Source organism: Oryx dammah, unplaced genomic scaffold (genome assembly GCF_014754425.2).
Source record: "Oryx dammah isolate SB20612 unplaced genomic scaffold, SCBI_Odam_1.1 HiC_scaffold_28, whole genome shotgun sequence".
Taxonomy (NCBI): domain Eukaryota; kingdom Metazoa; phylum Chordata; class Mammalia; order Artiodactyla; family Bovidae; genus Oryx; species Oryx dammah.
In genome coordinates this window covers 105,145,708-105,166,664 of record NW_024070212.1, presented here as the reverse complement: position 1 = coordinate 105,166,664, position 20,957 = coordinate 105,145,708, and positions in this window count along the sequence as shown.

The window sequence follows — 20,957 nt, the reverse complement described above, 5'->3', positions numbered from 1 at the left end:
TTAGAGAAAAACTATAAGGTCACAATTATTTTCCCTCAGAATTTTATAAATATTTTTCATTATATTTGAGTATCATTTGAAGATAAATCAGACAACAACCTGATCCTCTTTTCTTGTTGCTTTTTCTCTCTGATACTCGTAGAATAAACTCAAGTTTTGAACTTCCTTCAGTGTTTCTTCCAGACCCTTGGTCCATATTTTTATATAAAGATGATTTTATGTTTTTCAACTCAAGGACATTTTCTTCTAGTGTTTCTTAGATCATAATTTCATTTCCATAAGCTCTCTGCTGCTGGGATTTCCCTTACATCCCTTAAATGTACAGTGAATTTCCTGGATCTAGCCCTCTGCGCCAATTTTTGGTTAACTTGCCCCATTCTTTCTAAAGTATCTTTCCTTTTCCTTCAGTGTCCCTGTTCCTCCTCCACATAAAAATCATTTGAGTGTTGGGAGAATTTCTCAAGGTGGTTTTCTAATTAACCAGGTTGGTTTCTGAAGTTATCGTTCAGCTATGTACAATCTTGATGAGTTAGGGGAAAAAAAGGAAGTTGTGCCTTTTCAAGAACTCTTTATTATTTTAAGATTGATCTTTTTAAATCAACATAACATCATCAGAAAAAAAGAAGTTGTGCCTTTTCAAGAACTCTTTATTATTTTAAGATTGATCTTTTAAAATCAACATAACATCCCAACTCTCACTAAAAATATAGTTAAAGGTTTTTTTAAAAAGTTCCCCCCTACTTCCTGAAAATATTTCTTTTGCTGGGTGTTATTTGTGCTGAATGTTCAAACTGGTCCTTCAGTCCCTCTCTTTGAATTGCTAAGTCTTTTTACAATACCAGCAGCTTTTCACCATTTACTCATTCTTGTTGATGATGTTTGTGGTTGGTTTGCTTTGGATAGTCCATTGATGATCAGAAAATCACTATATCTTCTTCCAAAAGTGAATGAGGGCAATCAGCACTAGAGTTTATAAATCAGAATTAGCTTCAGCTATAAATGACCGAAAATTGAAAGTAAGAGTGATTTAACGAAGATGCAAGTTTATTTCTCTCTCAAGTGTGGGAAATCCAGCAGCTGTCAGATTTGCTATGTGTTCTAATGTCAGGAGCTCTGGTTCATTCAACCTTGCTGACCCTCTTTTCTTAGCATATGGTCTCTACTTCATAATCCAGAATGAATGCTTCAACTCCAGCCATCAAATCCAAAATCTAGCCAGCAGTAGGATGGTGAGGGAAAATAAAGAATATTTTCTGAAAATGACCCTCACTGCTTCTACTCACATTCCAGTGGCTAGAACTCAAATCATATGGCTATACCTAATTGCAAGGGAGGATAGGAAATGTAAATTTTATTCTAGATGGCCACTTGACCTGCTTAAAGTTCTATTGCTATTAAAAAAAAAAGTGGGGGTGGGGAAACTAGGCAATAGGATACTGATGGAAGTTTCTTTCTTTCTTTCTTTTTTTGCAGTCTTGGGCGTAGCTGTAGGAAAACTGCACCCTGATTCTTCCTCTCTTGCCAGAAATTTCTGTCATAGAGATTTTCCCTTCTTTAATTCCATCTGTACTAAGAAGAATTAAGGGGCTGACGCAGAGTGGATGTACTTCACTCACTCCACCAACCGCTGACTCACAGAGCAAGCCATCAACAGCCTGCCTGTGTCAGCATTCTCTTCCTCCATTGTTTTGTTTTGTTTTTTGTTTTTCTTTGGCTGGACTAGGTTTTCATTGCAGTGTGCAGGCTTCTCTCATTGTGGAGCACAGGCTATGGAGTGCAGGCTCAGGGGTTGCAGTACATGGGCTTAGTTCCCCAACCAGGAATCAAACCTGATCCCCTGTATTGGAAAGTGGATTTTTAACTACTGGACCACCAAGGAAGTCCCTCTCCTCCTCCATTAAAAAAAAAGAAAGTTTTTGCAAAAATTATCAGATATTTCAGATAAATGGCTAAGATAACTTAGTGGTTTTCAGAAATCATGTGGAATGTCCCTGTTACTTTGATAGTAGCACTTCAGCAGGAATGATGAGAAGAAATAAATTTGAGAACATGGTTGGCGTCTTGCTTCACAAATTTGATCCTATGATTCCACTACTTACAATCCTGTCCTCAATGAGCACACAAAAGATGTCTATATCATTAATCCTTAGGGAAACACAAATTAAAACTCCAAAACACTAAAAACCTACCAGAATGGCTCAAATTTAAAAGATGTAGAGCTCCTGATAGGAATACTAAGCGTTACTACTTTGGAAAACAGCTTGATAGAAATTAAACATACGCTTATCATCTGACCCAACAATTCTGCTCCTAGGCATCTACCCAAGAGAAATGAAAACACATGTCCACAGAAAGATTCGCACATGAATGTTCACCCAACCTAAATGTGCATCAACAGGCAAACAGATAAGCAAATGGTGGAAACTGATACAACGAACTACTTATCCAGCAATGAAAAGGAACCAAGAAATGATACATACCACAACATGAATCAAACACATGCTGCAAAATTCTGAAATAAGCTCAACAAACATACAAGATGACAGAAATCAGATCAGCAGTTGCCCTTGGAGAGGGTGGGAGTGGGGACTGGGTGAAAAGGTACACAGGAACTTTGGGAAGTGACGGAAACATTCTGTGTCTTGATTACAGTGATGTTTGCTTGAGCAAATACATTTGTTAAAATTCACCAAACTATACACTTACAATGCATACATGGGTTTATTTTACCATGTGTAACATAATTCAGTACAATTGATTTAAAATGAAAAAAAATAAAATAAAACTTGCACTGCTTCCTATGTCCTAAAGGATAAGCCTCAAACTCTCTTGAAAAACTCACAAAGTTCTTCATAATCTGGCCCCGGCCTCTTTCTCCCAGCTTCAGAGAGCCATGGGATCACTATGAGAGGCTACTGCTGAAAACTCCAACCAACTATGTCTTTGATGAAGAGAATACTGTGGGAGGAGAAACCAATTATTGCTTAATAAATGCAGTATTCTTGGCAGATATTATCTTTCAGGTCTTGGGATGTAGGGAAATAATAAAAGGAGACCTAGCTTGCAAGGAGGCTAGAAATAGCATAAAGGAGGCTCTCTAAGCACATGTAGTTCTAACACCTAGACATCATAGATGTCCAGTGGCATTTACCTACTGCAGCAATACACTCCTAAAATAAGTATTTTTGCCAGGACAACCCTGTTCTTTTCCTGCTTGAGAACAAAATTTAAACTTAGAAGAGAAAAAACACCCTCAGATACTTTGTCACTCATTCCACACCACTCATAATTTGTCACTCTGTCTTGAAATCTTCCCCTGCGTGGCTTGGCTTTAATGGGTTCAGCATTTAGTGAGCTAGGCAGTGGATTATGTGCAAAATGCATTAACCTCTCGCATGATTGTAAAAATTGCCTTAATAAAATAGAGCTAAATCCTACTTAATAGTGATAAAACAGAAGCCACTATGTTCCAAGGATGCTAATGACCTGTGAGTCATTCTTTTTGATTTTAGAAGGTTGAACACTTGGAATTTTCCCCCTTTTATGAAAACTTTTAAGTGTGTTTAACTGTTGGAAAATCACATAAGTGAAAATAAGTTTCCTGCACTATAGATAACCAGAGAGCCAAGAAGTTTCCATCATCTTCTTAATGCTCCATCGTCCCGAGACAGTCTGAGATGTTGAGGGCACAGATGCAAATGACAAGAAGGAAAGGACTGATTATAATACCTATATTTGCCTAATGCCTTCCTGCCTACAAAGTTCTTTTTTTTTTAACCTGTATCAATTGATTCAATTCACGTAACAGACTTGTGAAGTAGGTACTCTCATCTCCATTCTATAGATAAAGAAATTGAGATTTGAAGAGGTAAAGAATTTGCCCAAATTTCACGGCTGACAAGAACTTGTATTTGGATCCAGGTCCTCTGAATTTAAGTCCCACACCATCCCCAAATATATACATATATGTATGTATATATGTAATGCTTGAATTTTATGGGTGCTGGAAAATGACACTGCTTTGGCCTCCTCCCTTTCCCAGCAAATAGACTTCCCATGCCAGTATCTGTTATCTCCTATCAGAACTAGGTTTTCTGCCAGTCCTTGTCATAACTATAATAATAAGAATAATTATTATGTAACAAAAATAATAACAACAGTAATCATAATAGCTTCCAGTCTTATTGAACATTGCAACTGCTGACTTTTGGAGCACCCCGCTGGTCACTGCTCAGTGTTTTCCATGTCTTCTATTATTTAATTTTCACCAACTGTGATATTATTACTACTCTCCATTTTCCAGACGAGGAAAACTAGAGATCAGAGAAATTAAGAAACTTGACTAGTCATGGGGCTTCCCTGGTGGCTCAGATGGTAAAGCATCCACCTGAAATGCAGGAGACCTGGGTTTGATCCCTGGTTGAGAAGTTCCCTGGAGGAGAACATGGCAACCCACTCCAGTTCTTACCTGGAGAATCCCCATGGACAAAGCAGCCTGGCAGGCTACATTCCATGAGGTTGCAAAGACTTGGACATAATTGAGCCACTAAGCACAGCAGAGACCAGTCATGAGGTCAAGATGTGGTCAAGCCATGGGTAGATTAATTATACAACTGGCTCCAACTTTCCATCCCTCCTTGTAACAGTGTGACTTTGTAGGTCCTCTCATAAAGAAATGGGGATGTTGCAATATCTCTTGAATCCAGTCTCCAACTTGCTTTGGCCAAGACGATGCAACAAAGGTTACCAAGAGCCAGTTCTGAGCTTGAGCAGTTTTACTGTCTCAGAACCCTGCTATCATCATGAAAATAAGCCCAGACTTACCCACTGGAGGATTAGAGACTATATGGAGCCAAGTCAATTGATTTGTCCTAGCTCAGAACATTCTAAAGAAGCCAACTCCTCTGCTGACCCACTAGGTGACCACATATATGAACAAACCTAGCCAAGATCAGCCAAGTCAAGCTTATGTCAACAGAACCCTCTACCAACCTATAGACTAGTGAGAAATTATAAACTATGTTGCCTTAAACTTCTAGATTATGGGGTGGTTCATTACACAGCAATAGCTAACTGATACAAAATGGAAGCAGGACTGAAATTTAAGGGTGGCAGGTTCAGTAGTTTGGACCCTTTCTTATACTCCGTATGGATGTCATGTCCTTCTAAATATCCTCATCTTGTAGGGTTGGGAGAAATGTCAGTGTCATCCCAGGGGACCAGGATAAAATATCTTGTGTGCTGACTTTGGGCCATTGCTTACTTAGGGAAGAGAGTAGAAAGACTCAGGTGACCTGGGTTCTGAATCCAGCTCTGCCACTAGATCTGCAAAACCTTAAGCCACTCATCTCTCTAATCTTCAATGATTTTCTCAATATGGTGAAGAGGTCAAGATGTCTTTGCTCAAAAAACTACTATTTGCCAACAGCTACGGTGTTAAGCAATGTGATACATGCCAAGGATACAAATCTTATAAAATTCCTATTCTCAAGAGCTCATAGTCTAATGGAGATATAGACAATGCAAACAAAAATGGCAACATATAGGTCTCATGGAAGACAGAACAATGATCTCCCAAAGAGGTCCATGTCTTGGTCCCGTGTCTGGGAATTTGTGAATATATTACATTACATGGCCCCAGTAAATCTGCCTGCAATGCAGGAGCCACAGGTTCGATCCCTGGGTTGTTGGGAAGATCCCCTAGAGAAGGAAATGGCAACCCTCTCCAATATTCTTGCCTGGAAAATACTATAGACAGAGGAGCCTGGCGGGCTACAGTCTATGGGGTCACATACAGTCGGACACGACTGAGTACATAAGTTCGGTCGCTCAGTCGTGTCTGACTCTTTGTGACCCCATGAATCGCAGCACGCCAGGCCTCCCTGTCCATCACCATCTCCTGGAGTTCACTCAGACTCACGTCCATCGAGTCAGTGATGCCATCCAGCCATCTCATCCTCTGTCATCCCCTTTTCCTCCTGCCCCCAATCCCTTCCAGCATCACAGTCTTTTCCAATGAGTCAACTCTTCACATGAGGTGGCCAAAGTACTGGAGTTTCAGCTTTAGCATCATTCCTTCCAAAGAACACCCAGGACTGATCTCCTTTAGAATGGACTGGTTGGATCTCCTTGCAGTCCAAGGGACTCTCAAGAGTCTTCTTCCAACACCACAGCTCAAAAGCATCAATTTTTCGGCACTCAGCTTTCTTCACAGTCCAACTCTCACATCCATACATGACCACTGGAAAAACCATAGCCTTGACTAAACGGACCTTTGTTGGCAAAGTAACGTCTCTGCTTTTCAATATGCTATCTAGGTTGGTCATAACTTTTCTTCCAAGGAGTAAGCGTCTTTTAATTTCATGGCTGCAGTCACCATCTCCAGTGATTTTGGAGCACAAAAAATAAAGTCTGACACTGTTTCCACTGTTTCCCCATCTATTTCCCATGAAGTGATGGGACCAGATGCCATGATCTTCGTTTTCTGAATGTTGAGCTTTAAGCCAACTTTTTCACTCTCCTCTTTCACTTTCATCAAGAGGCTTTTTAGTTCCTCTTCACTTTCTGCCATAAGGGTGGTGTCATCTGCATATCTGAGGTTGTTGATATTTCTCCCGGCAATGTTGATTCCAGCTTGTGCTTCTTCCAGCCCAGCATTTCTCATGATGTACTCCACATATAAGTTAAATAAGCAGGGTAACAATATACAGCCTTGAGGTACTCCTTTTCCTATTTGGAACCAGTCTGTTGTTCCATGTCCAGTTCTAACTGTTGCTTCCTGACCTGCATACAGGATTCTCAAGAGGCAGGTCAGGTGGTCTGGCATTCCCATCTCTTTCAGAATTTTCCACAGTTTATTGTGATCCACACAGTCAAAGGCTTTGGCATAGTCAATAAAGCAAAAATAGGTGTTTTTCTGGAACTCTCTTGCTTTTTCCATGATCCAGCAGAGATGTTGGCAATTTGATCTCTGGTTCCTCTGCCTTTTCTAAAACCAGCTTGAATATCTGGAAGTTCACGGTTCACATATTGCTGAAGCCTGGCTTGGAGAATTTTGAGCATTACTTTACTAGAGTGTGAGATGAGTGCATTAAACTACTATATTATTACCTTACATGGTAAGGAGCACTTTGTGGATGTGATTTAGTTAAGGATCTTGAGATGGGGAGATAATCCCAATTATCCAGGCTATTGTAATCACAGAGTAATCATAAGAGTCCTTATATGAGAGAGGCAGCAAGATCAGAGTCAGAGAGAGATCTGAAGATGCTACACTGTGGCCTTTGGAGATGAAGGAAGGGATCATAAGCTGAGAAATCCTCCCTAGAAGCTGGAAAAGGCAGGGAAGTGGATTCTCCTGAAGAGCCTCCAGAGGAATACAGCCCTGCCCACACCTTTATTTGGGGCAAATAAAACTCATTATTGGACTCAAGAACAGGAAGAGAATAAATTTGTGTTCAGTCACTACATTTGTGGTAATTTCATTACAGCAACAATAGGAAACTAACACACTACCCAGCTGAGTACCCGGTTCTTAATAACATCTCCCGGCGTGTAAGAGTTATCTCCAGGTGCTTTTCTGATGATGCTTCCAGTTTCAGGTCCTGGGGAGCATCTCAGAAGGTCTCCTTGGTATGCTAAGTCCCATGGCCTCTCGCGGGCAGACCTGGGGGAAGAAGGTGATATCTCTGACTGGCCACAAATTCCACCTTCTCTTGGCCTCTGCTGCTCTGTCCAGCCACCTGGTTGCTCCAGGCTGAGGCAGAAGGACAAAGAGAGGACCAAGATGCAGTCCCTGCCCTTCAGAAAGGGAGGCACCTGAGAGCACCTGGGGTATCCGAGCATGCCCTGTAGCCTGGGGCCCTGGTGGGGAATGACTCCACCTCTCCCTTCTAGGTTTTGACTAAGACCTACCCAAATACATTTTATACAACCACCCAACCCACATATTTGTGTGTGTATGTACGTACGTGTGTGTGTATGTGTGTGTGTGTGTGGAACTATACTTAAGTCTTTGAGAGATAGTACTTAATACATGTGACATGTTCTGATTACGTTTTATTCTATGCTATGTTTTACTATAAAAATGCTGATGTCAACTTATTAAAGTGATTTTTCAACCCACTGCTTTTAGATGGTTGTGCCAACACCCCCTTACTGGTCTCTGTCTCTAAGCAGTGGTTCTCAAGCAGGTATTATAGTTGCCTAGGAATTTTTAAAAAGGCCCGTCCTCCAGAAATTCTGCTGTCACTGGTCTGAGGAGGAGCTCAGGCATCAGTATTTCTGCACAGATTCTTAGGTGAGTCATGCCTGCAAGCAGGGCTGAGAATCACAGCTCAAGAACCACAGCTCTAGGCCCACACCCACCATCACATGAATCTGCTGAAAGTTGATTCAAGCAAGGACAAGTACCTTCTCAGAATATTTCATTGCAGCACACACTGCTGCTGCTGCTGCTGCTCCTAAGTCGCTTCAGTCGTGTCCGACTCTGTGCGACCCCATAGACGGCAGCCCACCAGGCTCCCCCGTCCCTGGGATTCTCCAGGCAAGAACACTGGAGTGGGTTGCCATTTCCTTCTCCAATGCAGGAAAGTAAAAAGTGAAAGTGAAGTCGCTCAGTCGTGTCCGACTCTTCGCGACCCCATGGACCGCAGCCTACCAGGCTCCTCCATCCATGGGATTTTCCAGGCAAGAGTGCTGGAGTGGGGCGCCATTGCCTTCTCCACACAAACACACACAATTTCAGACCCCTTGCCTCTCATGAATAGGTCCCATCAGACATTTGTTCTCCCAACACCACACCCTTTGCCCTGAAGCTTTCTGAAGATTGTTTTCCACTGTCTGCTCCTAGACTGGAAAAGCCCTTCCCTGTGTCCTCCTTCAAGCCCTGACTCAGGTTACACCCCTTTCCAGAGCCTCCCCAACATGTCCCTATTTCCCTCAGTCCAGCACCAAAACTCAGCCCTCAACCACCGTGCTCAGGGATCACCTGTTACCTACCTGCCTTCTTCACTTGTGTATTAACTGTGCTTGCTTATTCTCTGTATTCTTGAGGCCCTGGCATGGAGGGCCTTGTCCACCAGGGAGAAACTGCCTCTCCCAGGGGCTTGCTAATTACCAGAGACAGTAAACGACTCCCCTGCAACTGAGGCTTTCAGATCAAACCAACCAACCCAAACCTACCCTACAACCACTTCCTTTACTGGACTCTCTCGGGGCTCTTACACGCTGGGGCCAGAATCACCCCAGGACCATGTGACAATTTAGGACAGCCCTGCACCTGCCGAGCCTGCTAAATTATTCAAACTAGCAATTCTGAAACCTGCCTGCCCTGCCTTGCCCGGTGCTCCCTGTCTCTGCTCCTGCCTCCTGAATAACCTGGTGCTTCCCCATTTGGTCTTGCAGGGTGTAACCTGCCCTCCCCCACCCCCCATCTCCTGGGAGCTGCAAATAACACAGTCTTTTCAATGGTAACTGTGTGCTGATCTGTTGCCCTCACCATACCTGAATAGCAATAGTCTACCTTTTAAAAACAACTGGTCTATGAAACCCCCCAACCCCTTCTACTAACACTGTCTTGCACTGAGTACTCCCTGAATGACAGGCTCTGCAGTCAGCCTTTTCCCTGCACCATCTCATCTGTCCTTGGCAGCCTGGTGAGGCAGGTACTGACCACTCTCAATTTACACAAAAGGAGCAAAGCCAGCCACTGACAAAGCCAGGGTTCAAACACAGGTCTATCCGGCTCCCAAGTCAGCTCCAGGTTTCCCGCTATAGGAGTGGTCTCACACTCAAAGTCTCCAATCTCAACCACAGGATCTTTGCAAACAATACTGCTAGGCACAGCTGTGCAGCATTCACAAAGGGCCTGGCATGGAGCAAAGGGCCAAGAGAAATCCACCTGCTATTGCTTGTCACACCAGATATCCTTACGCTGCTTCCCTCCAGAAAGGGCTCCAGAAGGGTTTCACACCCAGGTGCCATTTAGACTAGCCTTATCTAAGAACCATAGCCCATTAATGCCTCCTGATCTCACTTCTCTATTGCATTGTGTGGAGAAAACACACTCTGAAGGGCACCTACCAAAAACATCAGGCTGTCACGGATGTGTCAAACCAAGGCTCCAGGCTTCAAGCACCGAGATCAGTCCTCCCCCTTCCCTTTAATTAATTCTCTTATCCCTGTTGTGTTTAACATAGACTGGAGCCTGTTCCTCAGATGAGTTCATTTGGCTCTACAAGAGGGGATTCCCAGAGATGCTTTTTTCTGAACAAGCCATCTTGTCAATGTAACGTCTGTGAGTATAGCTTTCCACTTGAGCTCTGTTATAATACCAAATGGTTCCTGTCCCTCAAAACTAGCCTTAGGAGTTACAAATGACACCCTGGTGAACAGCTCAACCCTGCCTCCTATGAGGCCATCCTACCCCTCCTGCCCCATGAGCAGGTTACTTACTTATTGCGCCAAAAGGGAGACAGAGTCCACCCAAAACAAAGTTCAGAGCTCTTGCCTTTTAAAATCCATACCTCAACTCTTCCACAAGAATGTCATTCTTTTTTAAAAAATTATTTATTTTACTTGGCTGAGTCAGGTCTTAGTTGCAGCACATAGGATCTTTAGTTGTGGCATGCGAACTCTTAGCTGCAGCATGTGGGATCTAGTTCCCTGACCAGGGATCGAACCTGGATCCCCTGCATTGGGAGCACAGAGTCCTAGCCACTAGATCACCAGTGAAGTCTCATGAATGTCGTTCTTATAGATGATATCTGCACACAGTATCACTTCCATGGACAACCTCCAGAGGAACTGTGGGCATTTAGTGGGGACCCAAAGATGGCACCAGAACAAGGGTCCTTGTTGCCCCAAATCCTTAAGCACAGGAACTCCTGAAGTCACCAAATGATGCCATCTGTGCCCTGATATCACAGTGTGACATTTCCCCCCATAGAGCCAGGGAGCCCCACAGTCTCACCTGGGAGCTCAAAGGCTGGTGGCCCCTCTAAAGAGGTTCCGCTGATCCTGCCTCTGGTCCAGAGCCTCGTATGGCTAGATCTACGTGGCTTCAGAGAGGGCTGCTGAGGAGCAGTGCCCTGAAAGTCAGCCCAAGCAGGAATTGTTAGCTACAAAAGGAAAGAAAATGTGTTTTAGCAATCATGGGGTGCCATATACAATGGTCAACAGACACAGGATTCCATTGCTGGCATGACCCTCGGCCAGGGCCCTCTCCACAATTTCCTACCCACCCCAACCTCCTCCCTTCCCCTTGACCAACTCTTTGCTCCAGGATTGGGTGCAGGGTGGTTTTTGCCTCAACTCCTCCACTTACTGATTGTGTGAGCTTAGTCACGTTGTTCAGCATCCCGAGGCCTAAGTTTCCTAATTGGTAAATTGGAGGTAAAAGTAGTTCTTACCTTATAATATTATAAGGGGTTCTTGACTGCAAAAGGCTTAACTCTGCCCAGCATAGTGATAAATGCATAAATCAGTCTCAAACTTCCTGGCCTTCAAGTGTGTCCTTCCCTCTGCCCCAAATTCGCTTCCTTCTTCTTAGCCTGGAGAATTCCTACTTTCCTTTCGAGGTCCACCCCTGATGATACCTCTTCTAGAAGTGTTCCCCATCCCCCTCCAAGCTGTCTCCATGGCTTCCTCCGTGCTCTCACACAATAGTGCTCCCTCACCAACAACAGCAGTAACCACACTCGGGTACCACTTTCTTTTCACAGTTCTCACTGAACTGTGACATCCTGAGGGCAGACATTATGTCATCCATCTTTGGAGCCCCAAATTGTGGTTCTGTTCCTCTTACAAAGCAGACACTCGGTAAAAGTTGGCTGATGTAATCTACGTAATGGATTAGTTGTGCTCGTTCATGAGGGAGAAGCAAGGAAAACACACAGAGGGGTCCGACAACCACATAAGGCATAGCAGGATTCAGCGTCTCTTTGAGAAGTGTAAATAATAAACCCTACAGCTGTGATGTTCTACCCTACTGATTTAATTCATCTGTGGTAGGACCCGGGACTCCAATGTTTTTTAATGTTTCATATGTGATTCTGCTGCCAGAATCACAAATCTGGCTATTTGTGTAGCCAGATTTGAGAACTACTACTCTAAAGCCTTTGACTGTGTGGATCACAATAAACTGTGGAAAATTCTGAAAGAGATGGGAATACCAGACCACCTAACCTGCCTCTTGAGAAATCTGTACGCAGATCAGGAAGCAACAGTTAGAACTGGACATGGAACAACAGACTGGTTCCAAATCAGAAAAGGAGTACGTCAAAGCTGTATATTGTCACCCTGCTTATTTAACTTATATGCAGAGTACATCATGAGAAACGCTGGACTGGAAGAAACACAAGCTAGAATCAAGATTGCCAGGAGAAATATCAATAACCTGAGATATGCAGATGACATCACCCTTATGGCAGAAAGTGAAGAGGAACTAAAAACCCTCTTGATGAAAGTGAAAGTGGAGAGTGAAAAAGTTGGCTTAAAGCTCAACATTCAGAAAACGAAGATCGTGGCACCCGGTCCCATCACTTCATGGGAAATAGATGTGGAAACAGTGTCAGACTTTATTTTTTTGGGCTCCAAAATCACTGGAGATGGTGACTGCAGCCATGAAATTAAAAGATGCTTACTCCTTAGAAGAAAAGTTATGAGCAACCTAGATAGCATATTCAAAAGCAGAGACATTACTTTGCCGACTAAGGTCTGTCTAGTCAAGGCTACGGTTTTTCCTGTGGTCATGTATGGATGTGAGAGTTGGTCTGTGAAGAAGGCTGAGTGCCAAAGAATTGATGCTTTTGAACTGTGGTGTTGAAGACTCTTGAGAGTCCCCTGGACTGCTAGGAGATCCAACCAGTCCATTCTGAAGGAGATCAGCCCTGGAATTTCTTTGGAAGGAATGATGCTAAAGCTGAAACTCCAGTACTTTGGCCACCTCATGCGAAGAGTTGACTCATTGGAAAAGACTCTGATGCTGGGAGGGATTGGGGGCAGGAGGAGAAGGGGACGACTGAGGATGAGATGGCTGGATGGCATCACTGACTCGATGAATGTGAGTCTGAGTGAACTCCAGGAGATGGTGATGGACAGGGAGGCCTGGCGTGCTGCGATTCATGGGGTCGCAAAGAGTCGGACACGACTGAGCAACTGAACTGAACTCTCCCATCCTGTCCTAGGAGTTCAAAGGAGAGGCAATTCTTAGGACTTTCCATATCCATACAGCCCGGCCACATCCCTCTAGGAGTGGTGTCTACCCACAGGGGATGGTCTGGCACCAATCTGGCCACTGAGCATCGTGTGAAAGGTAGACCAAGTTAAGAAAGATGGGCTGTACTATGGAGAACAGTATGTGCTGGGCTGGGCTGTGCTTAGTCACTCAGCCATGCCCAACTCTTTGAGACACCATGGACTGTGTAGGCCACCAGGCTCCTCTGTCCAAGGGATTCTCCAGGCAAGAATACTGTGGGTTGCCATGCCCTCCTCCAGGGGATCTTCCCAACCCAGGGATCGAACCCAGGTCTTCCCCACTGCAGATGGATTCTTTACCATCTGAGCCAATGGGGAAGTCCACAAATACTGGAGTGGGTAACCTATCCCTTCTCCAGGGCATCTTCCCAATCCAGGAATAGAACCGGATTCTCCTGCATTGCAGGCAGATTCTTTACCAGCTGAGCTATATGGGAAGCCTTGGAGAACAGTATGGAGGTTTCTTAAAAAACTAAAAATAGAGCTAATATATGACCCTACAATCTCTCTCTTGGGCATATGTCCGGAGAAAAACATAATCCGAATGGATACATGCACTCTAGTGCTCATTGCAGCACTATTAACAATAGTTAAGACGTGAAAGCAACTCAAGTGCCCACCTATAGAGGAATAGTTTAAGAAGATGTAGTGTATATACCCTGTGGAATATTACTCAGCTGTTAAAAAGAATGAATTAACGTCATTTGCAGCAACATGGATGGACCTAGAAACTGTCATACTGGGTGAAGTTATAGAAAGAGAACTATTATACCACATCCTTTATGTGTGGAATCTCAAAAGAAATCATGCAAATGAACTTATTCTCAAAACAGATATAGATTCACAGTCTTAGAGAACAAACTTATAGTTACTAAAGGGGAAGAGTGGGAGGAAGGGATAGCTAGGGAGTTTGGGAGGGACAAGTCCACACTGCTGTATTTAAAATGGATAACCAACAAGGTCCTACTGTATAGCACAGGGAACTCTGCTCATTGCTATGTGGCAGCCTGGATGGGTGAGGAGTTTAGGGGAGAATGGATACCTGCAAAGGTTGAACTCCTTTGCTGTCCACCTGAAATTATCACAACATTGTTAATCAGCTACACTATATTTTATTCATATACAATGAAAAAAATTTTTAAAGAAAAAGGGATCAACAGACAGGTGGGGTGCAGAGGACAGGTGAGAGGGGTGTGGGCTGAGAAACAGGATCCAAGTCAGGCCAAACTCAAGATCTTTCAAGACCCATGTCGACCTTCACTTCTCCTGAGAAGCCTTCACTTGGGTATCTCCATGCCCTAAAGCTCTCTGCAGTTCTCCCCAACTCAGAACTCTCCTGTGTGTATCATCCTTGAATCTCAGGGACCCTCAGATGATGGGTGAAAGCCAAGGTAAAATCAGAAGTCTGAATTACAGAGCATTTTAAAATTTTAAAAGAAAAGCAGGTTAGCTGCCTTCACGTGTAAAAGGTTCTCCCACTAAAACCTAACAGATTGGACCCAAAGCTTCACAGAGAAATAGGAGAGTCACCTGCAATTAGCACACTGCTATATGTAAACAGCAGCCTCAGAGTAGTTGAAAATAGTTTGTTTGCTTGTGTGAATTAACATTCCCTTGCAATATTACGATAACAATGATCTACCTTAGTTTCTCTGCACACCCCACCTAATCTTGTTTACATTCTTATTAATAGTGAAAAGGAAGCCTGGTTTTTACTGGCTTCAAATCATCCTAGACTGCAAACCACTGAAGTCTGAATTAATGAGCTTAAACCGTTTGTATTTGCATCCTGAAGCTGTCTCAGCTCTCCTTACACGGGCTTTCCTTCAAGGACCATCTCTCCTACCTCCTTCCTCATGGCAGATTCTACTATAATCCTGTCTGCAGACAAGAAAGTAGAGGCACAGGAAGCTGATGCAAATTGCCTGAGTTGCACAGCATTCAGGGGAATCTGCCCTGGGATCTGCGTTCTGAATCATAAACATCCCAGTCCTGGGAAGAAGATTAAATTCTAGCTCTGCCATCAACTGTGTTCTCTTGCACTAGTCAGCATGCCTGACCAGCCCTGGTGCTTCCCCGTGTGGCCCTCCCAGGCATGCTGTGCTCCCAGCTCTTGGAAACTCTGAGTAGCAAACTATCTTCTCAATGACAATTGTTCCCTGATCTGTTGGCTTCACCGTACTTGAACTTGGTTCCACATCTGTGAAACAGGGATAATGTCGTTGACCTCTCAGGTTTGTTACAGGGATGAAATGAGAGGATGCATGTAAAGCACTTAAAGTAGCATCTGCTGCACAGCAAAAACCTAATGATAGGGAGTATTATCACTAGCCTTGTTCCCATTGTTTTATACTCTTTGCTCCTAACTCCCACACTTTATAGGTAAGGAAACCAAGACCTACAGATGTGTGGCATAGGCATCAGGCAGGGTTATGTGGCAAGTGGATGAATGGGCAGCACTGGAACTTGGGTCTCCATCAAGAGCCACTTTCCAGCTGCCGGATTCTCATCCTAGGGTCCTGCCTTCCCCTCTACAGATGCTGTGAATTATCAGGACCAGTCTTCACACACACACACACACACACACACACACACACACAACTCTGTTTGCTCCCACTAAGGAGGTCTTGCTTTTAAGGCACACCTGAAGATGAAACCATCAAGGTTTTCCTATTCCTTTGCTCCCCAGTTTACCTAACATGCTTTTCAACATGTGACATCAGTAATGGGAGATGGTGTGAGTACACGTGACTGCCTTTATAAAGCCTGTAATCCAAAGCATTCAGGGGAACAAAGAGTGCGTTCCATCCAAGCCCACTTTTCTTTAGCTCTCTAGTTCTTTTCTAATTCTTCAAAGGGTATAGGAGGGAGGGTGCCTCCACTTCTCCTACCTCCCCAAAATGTCATCAGCAGCAGCTGCCTGGACCCATTGCAGCACAGAACACAGAGTGGAAACCTCCCAGAACCAAGAGTTCCATCCCTCCTCTACACCAAACTCTGTCTCCCGGCTGTGATGTCCTTTCTTGAGCCAGGACCATCCAACACCCAAGGCTTTCTGAAATTAAAACCCCCTGGATCCAATTTGAGCAACACAGTAATTTAAATAGTATTGGAGTATAAGCCAAAGTATAAAACAAATATCAGTGAGTCCATACAGAGATAAATAAAGGAGTGCATGAATCAATAAATAGAAGGAAGAGGCCAATCTCTCACAGAAGAATTCCAAATAACTTATGTAGATGCTCTGCCCTCAAGAAGGTGGAGCTTAACTCCCCATGCGTACATGTGAGTTGTGACCAGTGACATCTTTCTGAAGAAGACAGTACAGAAGGGAGGAATAAAGAGTCACTTTTCAGTGGAGAAACCTGACCCACACAACCTCAGCCAGGGGATCAAGGTTCATATAAACGTAAGTCATGTGGATTGTATGTACCTTGATATGATGGGATGAAAATGGTATCTAACCTCTGGGGCCATCCCTCCTAAAATTCATAACCCAGGCTAAGCATGAGAAAAATATCAGACAAATCCCAGCTGAGGAAGATTCTGTAAAATACCTGACCAGCACTCCTCACAACCATCAAGGACATTAAAAAAATAATAATAATCTAAGGAACCATCACAGCCAAGAGGAGCCTAAGGAGACAGGATGACTAAGTGTAACGTGGGATCCCAAGTGGGATCCAGGAACTGAAAAGGAGCATTAGGGGGAAACTAAGGAAGTCTGAATGAAGCGTGGACTTCAGTTAATAAAAACGTATCAATACTGTTTCATTAAGTGGGATCAATCTACCATACTAGGTAAGATATGATGATGGGGACCTGGGTGTGGATAATATGGGAACTCTCTTTCCTTTCTTCAGACTTTTACTCTAAAATATTTAAAATAAAAATGTATTTCAAAAACAAAACCAAACAGAAGAAAACCTCCTTAGGTAGTCCAAGACAGACCTGATTTTGTTGCGTGACCTCGGAATCATGAATAATGCTGTTGATGGGGGGGACCCTTTGTTCACCAGTCTCAGAGTTCTCGAGGTGGGGCAGTGGGAGAGGGAGCCTGTCTCCCCTTTCCCACCAACTCCCTTTTCGCTTTATGTTCTCACCTTTCACACAGCATTCCCCCTGAAACAAAGGATTCCTCTGCCTGAATAAGCAAAAATGACTGATCTAGTCCAGACCCAACTGAAAACGTCCGGAGAAAGGAAGGGGCATCTTCTGGTAATGCACCAAGGGCGTAAGAGAGCTGGAGCTGAGACCCCACCAGGCAGGCACCTGAGACCATCCCCCACGTGTTGCCCAGGCTCTCACCTGTGAGCCTGGAGTTCCTTGAGGCAGGGACAGTGCCTGGTTCAGCTGTGTCCGTGGGACTCAAACATGGGACAGCAACTCAGCAAGTCCTCGGGAATGACTGAGGGACACTGTTTCCACATGTGGTTGTTCCAAAATGCCAGTGCCGTGTATAACCGAATCAGTCTTCTGGAAACCTGAAACGAACACAACACTGTGAATCAACTATATTCCAATATAAAAATTTTAAAAGAGATAAACCCTCCAAAAACCATTTTGCTTTTACTAAAATGCCAGTACCATTCAAACCTAAAAATTATGCCGACATATCAGAGAATTTCAAAGTTAAGGTCTCTCTGGTCTGTGTCCATATATCTGGTTTTACTAAAACAGTCTCTTCTAGCGAGCTTGTGTACTGGAGATTGACTTTAGACATTCATGCATCCATCCATTCATTCATTTTAAAAGATTTATTGAGTATCTCCTACACATTATGAACAACAGCAATAATAATAATTCATACAATAAGCATTCATTGAGTACCAGCTCTGTGTCAGGCTCAGTCCAGGCATGACAGATACAACCCTGAACAAGAGAGACACATCACCTTCCTGCCTTAGGGATCCCTAATTGTTATTCGATGCTTCCTGAGTGCCAGGCATTTGTGCTCAGAATCTCTCATTTAATCCTCACAATAGCCCTAAGAAGTCAATACTATTGATATTCCTGGTTTTTTTCTTTTTTAAAAATTCTTAATTATTTTAAACAATTTTAAAGGTTACACACTGTTTGCAGTTATTACAAAACATTGGCTAGATTCATATGTTGTATAATACATCCTTGAGCTTATCTCACACCCAGTAGTTTGTTCTGCCCATTCCCCCACCCCTATTTTTCCTCTCCCCACCCCCAGTGGTAACGACTACCTCCTTCTCCATACCTCTGTCTGTTTCTTTTTTGCTATATCTGCTAGCAAGTCCATCTATGTTGCTGCAAGTGGCAAAATTTCTTTCCTTTTTATGGCTGTGTAGTATTCTATTGTGTGTATGTATGTATGTGTGTGAGTGTAATATATCACATCTTCTTTATCCACTCATCTGCTGATGAACACTTAGGTTCCATATCTTGTCATTGTAAATAATGCTGCAGTGAGAATTGAAGTGCAAGTATCTTTTTGAATTAGCATCTTTGCTTTTTTGGGATATATACTCAGGAGTGGAATTGCTGGGTTATATGGTAGTTCTATTTTTATTTTTTGAGAAACCTCCATACTGTTTTCATAGCGGCTGTACCAGTTTACATTCCCAACAGTGTGTGAGGGTTCCCTTTCCGCCACATCTTTATCACCATTTGTTATTTGTGTTCTTTTGGATGATAGCCATCCTGACCGATGTGAGGTGATATCTCACTGTGGTTTTGACTTACATTTCCCTGATGACTAGCGACACTGAGCATCATTTCATGCACCTGTTGGCCACTGGCATTTTCTCTTTGAAAAAATGTCTATTCAGTTCTTCTGCCCATTTTTCAATAGAGTTGTTTGATTTTTTGTTGTTGAGCATATGTGCTATTATATATTAATCCTTGCTGGTCATATCATTTGGAAATATTTTCTTCCATTCAGAAAGTCTTCTTTTTGTTTTGTTGATGGTTTCCTTTGCTGCACAAAAGCTGACAATTTAATTAGGTCCTGTTAGTTGTCCCCATTTTTTCAGATGAGAAAGCAGAAGCCTAGTTACTTGTCCAAAGTCACTCCTTCAATAGGTAGTCGAACTGGGATTTGAACCTGGGCACTCCTTATTGAGAACACTTGTCTTCAATGTCCACACAAGAGTCAGCGTGGGTCTTGGGTGCCTGGCTGGTGAAGAAAACACACCAGGCACCACCATCAAACGGAAGATAAAGCAGCCCTTTATTCCCAGCAACTGGCCAAGAGCTGACGTCCCCTCCTCACCCCCTTACGTGCAGGACTACAGGAGGACGCTGAGGCCGGGAGGAAGCCATTGCCAGCAGACCTGAGCAAGGTCTCCTTCCTCAGCGCTCCTAAAGCTGAACCGGAAGTCCCTCCCCGCCGCCCCGCCGCCCCGCCACCCCCACCCCCACCCCACAACTTCCTCCCGGGCTCAGAGGCAGAAGCTGAGGAGAGGAGGGTGGCAGGGCGAGTGTCTGACGGGATTAACAAGCGGAGGAGGTGCAGAGCCTCTGTTCCTGCCTTGAAGACACAGACACCCCACCCACTAGCACAGTTTGTTCAAGAGGATGTCCTTACTCTGACCAGATTATCAACACGTGATGAGAGGTGCTCAGTCAGGAAGGGCTGAGAGGGGGCCCTTCCCTGGGAGGGAGGGAGGCCCAGTGCTTTCTTATCTCTGAGCAGAGAGGAGACAGGAGGAGAGGGGGAGAAACGTATCCTCACGGCACCGTGGGCACAGGTGACACGAGGAGAACAAGACGTGGTTCCTGTTCCACAGTGACTCACACGAGGGTGAAGTCCGCTAAAACTTATCCATGAATAACGATCCAGCAGGACTGGATGAGCTGGTTAAGGGAGGGGAGGGGTTTCCTGGAGGAGGCATCAGGCCTTCATCCCAGGCGGGTTTTGAAGGCTGTGTTGGAGTCTCCACCCAGAGAAGGGGTAGGGAGAACTCCCCAGAGAAGGCACAGAAGCCCCAGTCTGGAGACTATTCTCAGGTGGTGGGTGTGCCTGGGGCATGGAGAGTCCTGACAGGCGCCTGAAGAAACTCTGCTGGGAGGATGGGCTGGAGCCAGACTGTATGGGGCCTTGTGGGATGCTGGCGAGCTTGGCCTTTTCCTCCATGAGCAGTGAACCCAGGGGCAAGTTCTGCGTTTCTTGGTTTTGTCAGGGGAGGGAAGAGTTGTGGGTTGGGGGCTTATGCAGTCCTATTTGTGATTCAGAAATTTATTCTGACAATCACTCTGAAGAATTCACCATCATTCAAGTAACTATGGGGCACCTACCATGCCCCACACTCCATAGAGGGCTTGAGATAGAATGGTGAACAGAACAGACATGATCTCAGCCATTGTGGAACCTATGGACTGGCAGAGGAGATGAACATTCGGTAAGTATTTTGTCCCGATTCTGACAGATCAACTGAGGGAAAACCCGGAGGGTGATGAGTACCTATATCTGGGGAACATATAATCTACTGGGAAGATGAGAAGTCTTCCCTGAACAAGCAGCGTTTAAGGTAAGACCTGGAAACTAAGAAGTATCTGCTCAGAGGACAGAAGCAAAATGTTCCAAGGGAATGAAGGCCATGTGGTGAGAAGGAAGACGGCACAGCAGAAAAAGCACAAAGTGGCCATGTGCCTGGAACGCAGTGAGCGCTGGAGAGGGTGGCTTGAGATGAGATTGAAAAGAGAGACAGAACAGAGCCTCGAAAGCCAGG